Source organism: Fistularia commersonii, chromosome 35 (genome assembly GCF_037954325.1).
Source record: "Fistularia commersonii isolate RoL2024-O1a breed Wild chromosome 35, RoL_Fcom_v1.0, whole genome shotgun sequence".
NCBI classification, from domain to species: domain Eukaryota; kingdom Metazoa; phylum Chordata; class Actinopteri; order Syngnathiformes; family Fistulariidae; genus Fistularia; species Fistularia commersonii.
Genome location: NC_141318.1, coordinates 9,482,337 through 9,495,085, shown reverse-complemented (window position 1 = coordinate 9,495,085; position 12,749 = coordinate 9,482,337). Strand labels below are relative to the sequence as shown.

The 12,749-nt window shown below is 37.7% G+C and overlaps 1 pseudogene across 1 annotated transcript; it reads left to right on the top strand.

Annotated features, from left to right (window-relative positions):
• The first annotated feature begins 770 nt into the window (after positions 1 to 770).
• LOC147214090 (uncharacterized) lies at positions 771 to 9,321 on the top strand (annotated as a pseudogene). The gene is made up of 2 exons (XR_015104414.1): positions 771 to 842; positions 8,628 to 9,321. The product of XR_015104414.1 is annotated as an uncharacterized LOC147214090 (transcript).
• Positions 9,322 to 12,749: the final 3,428 nt, after the last annotated feature.

Here is a 12,749-nt window from a genome sequence, read left to right as displayed (position 1 = left end):
AGATGTTCAACTCATAGTGGGAGTTTTTTGAGGGACGGGGGTCGGGTGTGTGTGTGTGTAAAGAAACAGGAGACAGAATGTACCGCTAACATCGCAGATATACAGATCGTAGTATTTTATTCACAGAAAGTAGAGCCAAAGCCCCTCAGCCTCATTTATTTTTTAGAAAGATATTTTTGTCTTCTTTGTGGACTTCCTTAGCATTCTTGGATGAATAACAGCAAATATATTGATATTGCATAGTAAACATCAATACACATGTGCAACCTTTATGAATGTCATTGAAACATCTGGTGGTACTTGATGGACTTGTCAAATCCTACGCCCTGATTCTAAGATTTGTTTTCACACTCATAGGACCTCTTTGTCAGCCGTAAATCATTTAAGGTTCCGTTGCACGCATGAAAAAGTGGTCTTAGGTGGATGGGCTTGCAACACTGACTTGCAAATCCTTCTCGACTCAGATATTTCCTCCCTTGACAAGACTGACGTAAACAATTTGATATAATTGAAAATGAATGAATTAATACAATGAGATAATTGCATAAAAAGATAATTATAGAAATGTGAAGATATTTTTCAAAATTCCGTTTTTGTGTTTGGTGGGAAATGTCTTTGTTATTACCCTATAATTCAGCCTCAAGCTGTGAATTTGATGAGGTCATCCATTTTGCATTACCTCTGGCCTCAAATATGCCATCTATTACTCCGTCCCGGTATCGTTCTGATGGAGTACCCGGTGTCAATGTGGTGACATCACATTTGCCATGATGACCACAGTGAAGGATTTGCCAGTGATGAAGCGCCATAGCCATTCCATCTCGGTTGCTTACAACTATGAGGTGTGGTTGATGATGACATACAGGGAATTCAGATATAGATGAAGTTCCAGGAAGTGGGAACGCAGATTTTTTACTGTGCCCTGGTCAAAATCACCAAGAACAAAATGCTTCCCCTAAATGAGCCTCAATGCCCATAATGACAGGATCCTTTCAGTGCCTCTTGTTACAAGTGGTGAAAAAAAAGAAATCTGTTATGCTAATAAAACCTATCTAGCATCTAGTGAAGTTTTGGTCCCCTGGAGCACATAGGGAGAAACCAATTAACACAGCTTAAACCACTTTCCTGAGGAGTTTAAAACTGTTAAGAAAAAGAAAAAAAAGCTGTTGACGTTACTGCAGCGTTTTACTTATTAAACTTATTTCCACAGGTCAGGGGCTCACAGGCAGAACACCAGGTCCCGTGTTGTAAATCTGACATGTCTTGGGGACAGTGGTCGCACGGCTAAAAGCTCTTATCGTAACTGGAATATTGTTTCTAGCTGTATCAAAAGGCTGCAAACCAGTTTTTCATGCACACACTATGATCTCCCACCATGCAACTTCATTCACACACCAACAGAGCCAGAATAAAAGAGAGGTTACGGCCTTTTTCATGTTATTGCTGATACTATTTATTTTTGCATCGCACTATCAAAATGATTGTGTCATATCAAAAGTAAACCAACCTTGATAGATTTGAGCTAGAAAGCCAAAAGAGATCTATTTGTGTAACTTTCCAGTCAATTTGTAAGGGAAAAAAAAGGAAAAAAAAAAACAATTTCTTCCTTTTCAGGAAGTATGAAAGTTTTATAAAGTGCAGTGAAATGTAGTATTGGCTGTCAATCCAAATGCACTTGCTGTACTTTCTTTCGTTCAGAATATAGTAACAGTTAAAAGGCCACTGTGCTGCTAGAAAGACACAAAGAAAAAACTGTTGGTGACTGTTAGTGCATGCCAAATGGTGTGTATTTTTGGAGCGCGGTTTTTGAATACCTGCCAGAAAATGCAAATCCAACTAAAATAGTGTTATGAGTTCAGAAATAGCACGTGGTCAGATACACTTCCGCACACACAGGAAAGAAAATTAAAGAAACAAAAACTGACAATGGCTTGGTTTTAACAATAACACAAGATCTTAAATTTGATATTTGATGCAGCACCAATATGTAATTGTAAAATTTTATGATTAAAATGTAAAAGTTTAGAGGATAATTTTTGGTCCTGATTCTAACCAGGCAGTCCACATCAGGGCTGCTTTAAAAGTTTATACCATTTTCATGCCAGTTCATACTGATATTAAACTTAAACAAATTTACATTTAAGGGACATAGCTAGTGGATACCATTTTATTACAGAAGAGATTACGCATTCAAAGAAAGAAAATCCTCATTAAATACAATTCAAATTGTAAGGACCAAATAACACCACACACTTTAACTTTAAACCTTTCTTGTTTTCAGATTAAAATATTAAGAGTCTACCATAGTTTATGCTAATGAACTGAAAATATCCCGTACTATAAAACACTCTGTTGAGAGTAAATCGAGAATTAAAAGATACTTGCTCAGCATTATAGAGCGATGATCGGACAAAAGTCTTTTGTTCATATTTGTGTGTCTAATAATAACAGTTTTATAACAAGTCATAGCCCTATTAGAAATTTAATCCTGTATACTTTCAACAGAATGATTTTCCAAACAAAGCATCCAATTGCAATGAAAAACTCATTTGAAAAGTTTATGCAGCACCATGTAATACAAAGAAAATGCTTCAAATGTGTGCCTCCATCATGTAACAATACAAGGTGAGAATAAACCTTTCACATTAGTACAAATATGTCACATCAGAGCTTGATAAGTTCATCATCGCATTTGAATCCGAGTGAAATTTTACCATGTAACTGACCGTTAGAGCGAACCTGTACCTGCGGTGATGTAAAGTGCGATATAAAAAATATTTAAAAATCTGTGCTTTGACAAAGTCAAAGCAAGTGTAGTAATTTAAGGACTGATGTAATGTGCTTCATTTTCTTCACGTTAGCGATGACTGGAGGGATTCCATCTTTCTGATCGATGGCTGGCGAAGGACAAGCTTAAATAGTCCGGTCCTCTGTGAATCACGGCCGATTTCTCACTTGAGCTGAAGACTTTAGTTCAAGTGGCGTGAAAGTGAACACTGAATTTAAAACTATGTTTCTCTATTTGTCTGATAGAAGACAAACTTAGCAGATACATTCCATGATCTTATACAGTGGGGGTTGGGTGGCATGGGGCTTGGACATCTGTTCTGACATTCAGAATGTGATGGGCAGCAAATCACATTATTGTTATTAATATCAAAAGTACATGGGAAAATTTTCCCTGATGTGTGAATAAGAGAGTGAATGGTTGTTAGTATAAATGTGACCCTGCGATCGATTTGCAACTGGTCCAGGGTGTACCCCACCTCTGGCCCTGTGACAGCTGGGATAGGCTCCAGCAACTCCAGAATAAGCAGATAAGGGGTGTCTGTTAAAAAATAACGACTATGACAATAATGATAATGGAATAAAGCTGACTGATCTTCACCTACTATGTTACGTCAGTTTTTGATTTTAAAGCTACATTAAAAAAAAAAAAAAACAACCAAACAAACTGAAAAAAAAACAAAAAACAAAAAAAAAACATCTAATGATACAATAAATACATTGCAAGTATTCTATTGATCAGCCCACTGCCAAGGTAGTAATGTATGCAGTCTCTTAAATTTCAGCGACTTTGTTTCCAGCTTGTTATATGAGCAACCTCTCAAAGATGTAGATTTCAAGGTGACTACATTACTGACTAGTTCTCGATTGAATATGTGAGGGAATTTGAAGTGACCTCCATCACTCAAGGTCACACTATAGCTGGTGAGATGTTTATCTTTATTCAGTATGGTGACACTCTCAAAAGACCATGCTGTAAAATGTATTTATTAAATGAAATACTTTTTTCAGTCTAATTCTAAAACCAACAGTCAATCAGTCCCTTCAAAACGAGTAAAATTGTGGAATTATAGCTTTCTCTTTGTGGCCATAATCTCTTAATCTTGATGTTGACTTTCAGTTTGTAACATTAGTTTCAAAGGAAAATCTCATAAACATATTATCTTTGTTTCCTTTATTTATTGCATACTTTTCATACATACTCACCAGTAATCAATAATTTATGAAACAGGCATATCTAACATCTACTGCTCATTCTAGATAGTGGGACTGTATTAATACAGTAACTGCAAAACGAAGACAATTGCTATAAACTCCATTTTCACAACTAATCAGGTCATTAAGTGTACCAAGCTAAATATTATACCCATGTAATATATAGAATCTTGTATTACATAAAGTATCTTTAGTTGTGACCTGTATTCATGGTCTCTGTCCTGTACATGATGTCTGTATATATATGTGTATCTATGTATGTATGTATATATGTATAATTATTAAAAAAACTAAATATGAAATGCTATAAGATTTAGTTATTGACTTTCCATTGTTATTGTTCAGCCTCGAATGCATTAAATCATATTATGTGATATTTTATTTTGGTTAATATCAATCTGAAATAACATGGATAAATAACTTAATAAAAAAAAAAAGATGATCACATCAATGACATACTAACTTTCAATCATAGATGCACACATGCTCAAGTGTTCCACACATACACACCCGCTGACATGCCAAAATCCCACTCCCTGACAAAATGACACACCACATCTAGGGACATTTCTAAAGGAAAATAATGCAGATTTATTCCTCTTATGGGTCAAAAGTAAGCAAACCCAGAGGAGATGGAGAGATGAGGGAGTGGATGAAGAATGTAAGAATGAGAAATGGAGTGAGAAAAGTGAATGGATGTGGTGAAAAAAGATTTAGGGGCATAAGGGAAGTAGAAGGCTTCTGTACTAAGTTTTTTTAACCCTGTAAGGGGCTGTCTGTGGACATGAATACACTAGAGTCCTATGATCTTCACACACACACACACACACACACACACACACACACACACACACATGCACAGACAACACACACTGGCCTGTGGTCAGTCTGTGTGCTGTGTTCCATAGAGTGAAAGGACAGGTGAGTATCCATGCGAAACCTCTCTGTGTGTCACTGTCAGTGTGTTACAAAGTGTCTGTGTGTGTGTGTGTGTGTGTGTGTGTGTGTGTGTGTGAGTGAGAGTGTGTGTGTGTGTGTGTGTGTGTGTGTGTGTGTGTGTGTGTAAAGGTTACGTTCATTGCCAATGTGCACTCAGTGATGTGCATGAATCCCTCTCACTTTCATCCAAACACACACATGCAAACTCCATTGTCCTTGTGTGTCCGATGTGACGGTAAAAACTCGTGTGCAGCATGAAGTGTTAGGACACGACAATGTCATCCTGCTCTACTTGTCTCTTTCTTCCTTCCATCACTGTCTCCATATGTCCATCTCCTAGTCCTCCCTTGGCAGACAGGACATCTTATCAAGCACAATGTTTTTCCTTGAAACATGACCACACTGTGTATATGGCTGCGCTCTGGGCCCAAATGTGAAAAAAGGGATGTTTTGATAGTTTCCACCAGCTGCTACAACATTATCACATCTTTGTTCCTCGCAGCCAGGGAACTTGGTGTGTTTGCTTTTGCCTCCTCTGGCAGGACAGCTAGTGGAGACGCAGGGCTGGAAGTGTAATGTTTGTCTTACGGATGGTGCCAAATGGACAGGAGAGACACCGACAGTGTAAATTAAATCTCCTTAAGTGTCAGATTGATGGCAATGTTTTAAGGAGAGTCACACAATTTAACATTTTTTTTAAAGAAGAACTTTCAATCTAGTGATCTTTTAGACTGTATAAAATGTCCACCTTTGTTCTTTTGTGTCTGTTGAAGATTAACTCCATTACAAATTCCATGATTAATATAAAAACAAATGTAACACTTATTTTGAAGACAGATATCTTATTTGATGATTTCTTTCAAATGATATCAATCAATTTTTATTCTGATGTTATCAGTCTTTATAATTTTGAAAATAGCGAGGAAGATTTGACAAGAGAAAGTAATAAGAACACAAGAAGTTTAAATCAGTTGTAAAGCATTCTCTTGTGTATTTGTCTACGCTTTCCAATGAGTGTATTATCTGACATTATATGTAATAAGTAAAGAATGTTTAGCAACAAAGGAAAGAAAAGAAACAGGCGTATTTAAAAAAAAAAAAAAAATCAGGACACAAATAATTAATAAGTGATAAGTAATAAGTGATCCCCTTTGTTGCCGCTTTAAATAAAACAATGACAAAGAATTCTACAAATTAAAAAAAAACCAAATAAAATAAAAAAATAAATTAATGAATTTAAAAAAAAAACAAACAAAACATAGCAGCAGCAGCAGCTGCCACTGGTTATACTGAGACACACCTTCAGTGTCTGACATCTGACAGAATTTGTGATCATTTCCATATCCTATTTTTTCTCTCTGTATCTCAATAAAAGCTAAAATACTAAGGGATCACATAAAAATGTTGCAAAATTACTTAAGTGCAAAATGTGATTTTAGTCACTCTTATCAGCTATTAAACTCCCAATGATTCCCGGAGACACAATGTCAAAACACCAAAAGGCCCCCAAACTAATCTGTGGGCCATTATCAAATAAAACAAGATATAGAATATCAGTCAAATCTGGAGCTTTTTGCAAATGCGACCTTGAGACAAAAAAAAAGGAAATTGATGCAAAAGCAAGTGCCTCCACATGTTCCCGAATCTTAACTGCAGACTAAACTCAGGAAATTACCTCAGACAGCCCTCACACATCTTTTGTCAAACATAGTTCAGTCTCACCGCCAAATGAAACCTCAGTGTCCAATTGTGTGTAGGTGTGCATGTATGTGTGTTCATCTGACTTCGTTTAAGTCTGTGTTTTAGCAATTAAGGCAAACTACTTTTGCTGTCTATGGACAGTAAAACTGTGTATGTGTATATATAGATATATACATACATATATAAAAAAGGAAAAAAAATACATATGTAATATTGCCTCCTTTACGTCTGTCTATATAACTGGCACAGATGTAGACATGACACCCATATAACAGTGCATGTACACACACACACACACACAAACATATGCACGTGCACATACACCATGTGGTGTATAGTGTTGCGTTGAAGGGATTAGGTGCCTCGAAGGAATGTTCCTCATACGGGAAAATGGACACACAGGGCTATGAAAATAAGTTTTAAACCACACAGGGACGTCCTGGTTTCCCATGAACACACACACAAAATGCACATATTCCCATTGACAGATCAGTTTACTAATGGCTATGTGTTGAGCTGAACTGGACAAGCCCTGAGGGGGGGGGGGGGGGGGGGGGGGGGGGGGGGCGGTTGGATGTGTTTTCGTAGCTGAGTGTGTGTCATGCAAATCTAATCTTTTCTTGATTTTGATGCTTTTAATAACTTGAACAGAACTGCGTGCACAAAAGGAAAGCATCCACTACCGAGCTAAAGAGTGGGCAACGCTGTGCAGCGGGTTTGCATCTATTGAGGAATCACTTCGGAAGCATCAATGAGCGGGATTCAGAATGCCAGACATAAACAGCTATTTATATTTCACTCTGTCATTGATTATTTAACATGAAAGCTATCCTTTTTCTGTAGGAAAGGTTTCTGCCACTGCTTCTTTCGAAGTAAATAATACAGAACATGACCAAAAATGGGTTTCACAAAGTCAGAAGTAACATAAAACCCCATATAGCTATTGATCCGGTTTGTGAAAGGACCACAGGACACTAGGGGTCAAAGTCACAGATGATTACAGCTTCAAAGATTCAAAGATTCAAAGTGTTTACTGTCACTTGTACAGTGTGGGAATGTGTTTCCCTGTTCAATGACATTTTTACTTTGCTGTCCGCAGTGCATTTGGATTGTACTGACAATAACTAGGTAGCGTAAACATTATTATAAATATGAACAGTGTTGGCTGTGCACTTAAAACAGTGCGGCTTGGTGTGCAACTAATATAGTGTAGGTGCAAGGAGGGGTACAGTAGCTTTGAATGCATTTATAGCTTTGAATAAATGGCACTTTTTAAAGAAATAATTTGTCGGTAAAAAAAAATAATAGTCCTCAGACAACGTAGATGTATATGTGCAATTATCTGCAATGGGATCACAGGTCAGAGATGACAGATAAATTATCTGACCATAAGTGATGTATCTTACTTCTGTTTATTTATTTATTTTGATAATTTCATTTTGGATTCCATATCAAATCTTGCTCATATTTCTAGTTTTCATATAGAACTTACCAATTTCAATGAGCGCTTTTGCTGATATGTATCCCGTATCTCGCACATTTTGGTTATGCTGCTCAACACAATGACACGGTCGCTTTTTTGATGAGGACGATGGAAAAGGGGGCATTTTAACGATCACATTCATAGTTCTGACCATTGTAGTTGCCTCTGAATAAAATGTCCAATCACAGTGGAGTAATGCTCCATAGAGAATCGCACCATTTTGAGTGATTGTCCATTATCCTTTTTTAAAAAAAAAACATAACAGGCACTTCAATGGATTCTGTGTGAGTTAAGGCTTGCACAAACATGTTATTGTCTTTACCTAAGCTGCTCAGGCCCAGATAGGGCATCACTTCGATCTAGTCACATTCAAGATGATAAGTCAGAAGAGTTCTGTCGCATCTCTCAAAGAATTTCTTTTCAGTAGTGAAAAAAAGTTGGCAGAAAAACAATGAGGAGCTCCCAAACCAAATTTAAAAATTAAAACATTCTATGTCTTGAGCGGCTCTTTCTCCTAGGGAAAGGTTGTCCACACAGAGACCTGGCCATCACCATAAATAACACCATGGTAAGGCCAACCACAACTGCGAGAGACCTTGGTGTGGTCCTAGATAACCAACTGTCATTCTCAACGAACGTTGCAGCGGTCGCACATTCCTGGAGATTCCTCCTATACAACATCAGGAAGATTCGTAGATTCCCCACGGAGGATACAGCGCAGATACTCCTCTAGGCTCTAGTCATCTCTCCTTGCCGGTGCCCCGGTGGTGACCATCAGGCCTCTGGAGCTCATTCAGAGAGCGGCAGCCCGCCTGGTGTTCGACCCCCCCAAATTCTCCCACGCAACTCCCCTGCTTTTGTCCCTACACTGGCTCGCAATAGCTGCCCGCATAAGGTTCAAGTCTCTGGTGCTTGCCTACCAGGCAGTGAATGGGACAGTCCTGTCTTATCTCCCATCCCCTCCGGTCTGGGCGAATGAAAACAAATCACTCAGAGCCCCTGAATGCCAATCGAACCGGTCTTGGCTTTTCTCGGTCTTGGCCCTTCAGTGGTGGAATGAACTTCCGAATACGGTCAGAACAGAGGGGTCGCTGCCCGTCTTTCGCTGTGAGCTGAAAACATACCTCTTCATCAAGCACTACCCTAGTAATCGCACTAAGCCCCAAACCCCCCCGAAAAAAAAAAAAGAAAATTAACGATGAAATTAATGTATGTATGTATATGGTTCTGAGATGGCTACGTGGTTGACTACAGGTACTTCGGATCTTCGGTGACTGAATTGCATTTTTTTATAAGTTGCATTGGATAAAAGCGTCTGTCAAATGACTGTAACGTAATGTAATGTAATGCCATTTTGACAAGACAAATGTAAATTGTAACAAGTGCTTAGTCATCTGTTTATTTACCAGCCTCAGTCATCACTAAAATTTGCTCTCTCTTATATTTTGTTCGGAGCCGTCATTGCTCAAAGTTGGTTTCCGGAAAAAAATACTTCAGACTTTTCAAAAGTTTTGTCTATAATACTTGGGAACATCTAAGTTGCAACATAATGACCCTCAGTCATTTTCATTAGGTTCTATTTCTTAGTTTTTTAGGTTGAATTAATTCCTGTTTGTGTTTATTTATACCACGATTTAATAGATTTTCAGCCGAATGTTTATTTTTTTTTCATTTGATCAATTAAATGACATTTTCTTCTGATTTATTTTCTTTTTTCTTTATTTTTAATCACAAGGCATCTTACCTGCAAATCAAGATGAAAGGAATGACAAACAAATAAAAAAAAAAAAAACACGAACATTTTTTTATGGCCATGCAGATGAAACTAAGGGTACTGGTCTTGATCAATATATATTCAATATGGTAGGAGAAAAGAAAAAAAGGGGAGGCATCTGTAAACAACATTTACATGAAATACGGCAGATATCAAGCAGATTTTCCCTTTCGGGGCAGAGAGTGTGTGTCTGGGGAGATGACAATCCAGGCTGGTGGAGCTGCACTAAGTCCTGCTGACTGAACACTTTTATATGAAAAAAGAAGTGGATGAGACCCTCATTTACACACATACACACACACACACACACACGCACACACACACACGCATGCACGCACTGCTTATTGTCCTCTAAGGCAGTCCATCTCGTCTGTCAGCTTTATGTTGTCAGATGCTCAGGTGTCTGTCATCATTATGGCCGTTACATTGTTTCCTCACACAAGCTGCTACCATAGAAATATTTTTAAACTCTGTGTATTATTATAGTGAAAATGTCCCCAGCCCAGCCGGGATAAAGGCAACAAAATGACTTTTTAAGTCACTGACAAGGCAATTTCCCTAGCATTTTGTATGTATAATGATGACACTGACACTGTGTAGATGGAGGTGAACTCCTTCAGAGCACAGGTCCACACCAAGAAGCAGCTTATGTGTAACGGATATATCACAGTATATCAAGTGTCCTCCAAAAATCACAGCTTGAATCTGCAGTAAACATGTCAGATGGCTTGTATCAATTAGAATCATGTTGTCTTATTATGCCTTGTATCTGGTGTTTTTCCTAGCTCAGCAATAGATCGGTCATTAAATAAGCAGCTTAATATGCTGATAGTAATAAGTTTATAAGGGCAAAACAATTATCTATAAGAAAGGATTTGAAACGAAGAAGAAAGGTTTTCGTTGGCCATCAAAAGAAGTCAATCTCTTTCATTTTTGGATGATTTGTTTGGAATTCTGGCAACATTTAACGAGGTTGAGTTGTGAAAGATAAAATTAAAAAAAAAAAAAAAAAGTCATTATGACTGAAATATACAATATGCAAATGAGGTTATACAGACAAAACAGATAGAGTTCATCTGATAAGGAACACTTTTCTACTCTTAAAGTTAACACTTTCTCTGCCACTTTCAAAAGCACGTTGTGCAAAAATTGTGAATGAGTCATAATATTGACAGTCAATGAAAGCGCCTCCCAGATTTCAATACAACCTTCACTTGGTTCAGTCCAGTAGCAAAGTGGTCAAATATGATATAATGTGTTTACACTATCTGTGTACAACAGAACAAGATGTTGGATCCAAATGTGGGATTCAGATTTTCTACTTACTCACAAGATATTTCACACACATGCACACACACACACACACACATATATATGTGTATATATATGTGTGTGTGTGTGTATGTATACAAACGAAATAGACATTCATCTGTTTTTAGAGCAACAGCACAAGGGATCTTTATTACTCTTATGTGGTTAAACCCTCTCTTACTTGAAAGCTGATAAGATACTATAAATTTGTGACTCATCCATTCATTCATTTATTCACTATCTGTGCCACTAAGGGTTGCGGAGGGGCCACCATTGGGCGAGAGGTCGGAGACATCCTGCACCATTTGCCAGTTGTGGTGTTCGTACAAGCTTTCTCAGCAAATGAAAGTTTCCAGTGAACCTACTGTCTGTTTCTGAACTGTGGAAGGAAACCAGAGGAAAGCTGTGCAGGGAGAATGGGAAAACTCCACCCAGGAAGGGCCCCTGCCAGAATTAAACCATGGACCGTCAAGCTGTGAGGCTTACCACTATACCACCATGCTTTCATGATATTAGACAAAAAAAATGAATGACTCAAAAAATATAATAAATCTGTCCACATATATAACTAATTAAGTCTTTAGGGGAAAATTTCAGTCGTTTTTCATTTTGCATACCACAAACATTTGCATACCCCTGGCTTCTCCTACATCAAGGTTTGTTTATAGACCTGCAATTTCCAATCGCCATTGGGTTCCATAAAACTGGGGGATTTATTGAAAAAATTATAAGAATTGTTAAAATATTTCTTTTTTTTTAGTCAAGGTTACAATCATCCTATCAGCTGTGAGCTATTTGTTCATAGAGCTTCCTCTTCAGTTCTAGAGGGATATGAAGGATGATAATTTGATGTGTCTAAGGGTTTGGCATCACACCATATCCAAAACGAATGCATAAAGCCAAACATTAGTTACCAGAATATATTGATAAATGATGCCAAGCTCATACAATTTGTCTTGTCCTTGCCTTGTATGCATGGCAAGGGGTCTTAAAGGGGTCATTTCTGTATTTCTATGTTTAATGATAACAATACAATAACAACAACAATAATAATAATAATAAATATAATACTAATAATAATAATAATTATTATTATTATTATTGTTAAAAATGGAAAAATATAGTAAATATAGTTAATATAATGATAATGATAATGATAATGATAATCATAATAGTAATAATAATTTTCCCTTTATCTACCACAATTGGGAAATTCATTCTCTGCAATTAACCCATCATGGATGAACCATGAGCAGTGGGCATGCCGTCCCCCAGTGCAAGGGCAGCAGTCAGGGGTTCAACAACACTTTGACACACGAGGAGGAGTCGAAAAATGCAACCAGGAATGTTCGGTTCCAAAGCCCTGTACCTCCTCTACCGCGCTCTACCTCCTGCACCACGCCACCCCTACAGTTCCATACTGGGTGTAATTCAAATAACTGAACTTCTCACCCTATCCTTCAGGGAGAGTGCGGCCACCATGCGGTGGAAACTCATTTTGGCTGCTTGTATCCGCAATCTCGTTCTTTTGGTCACTGC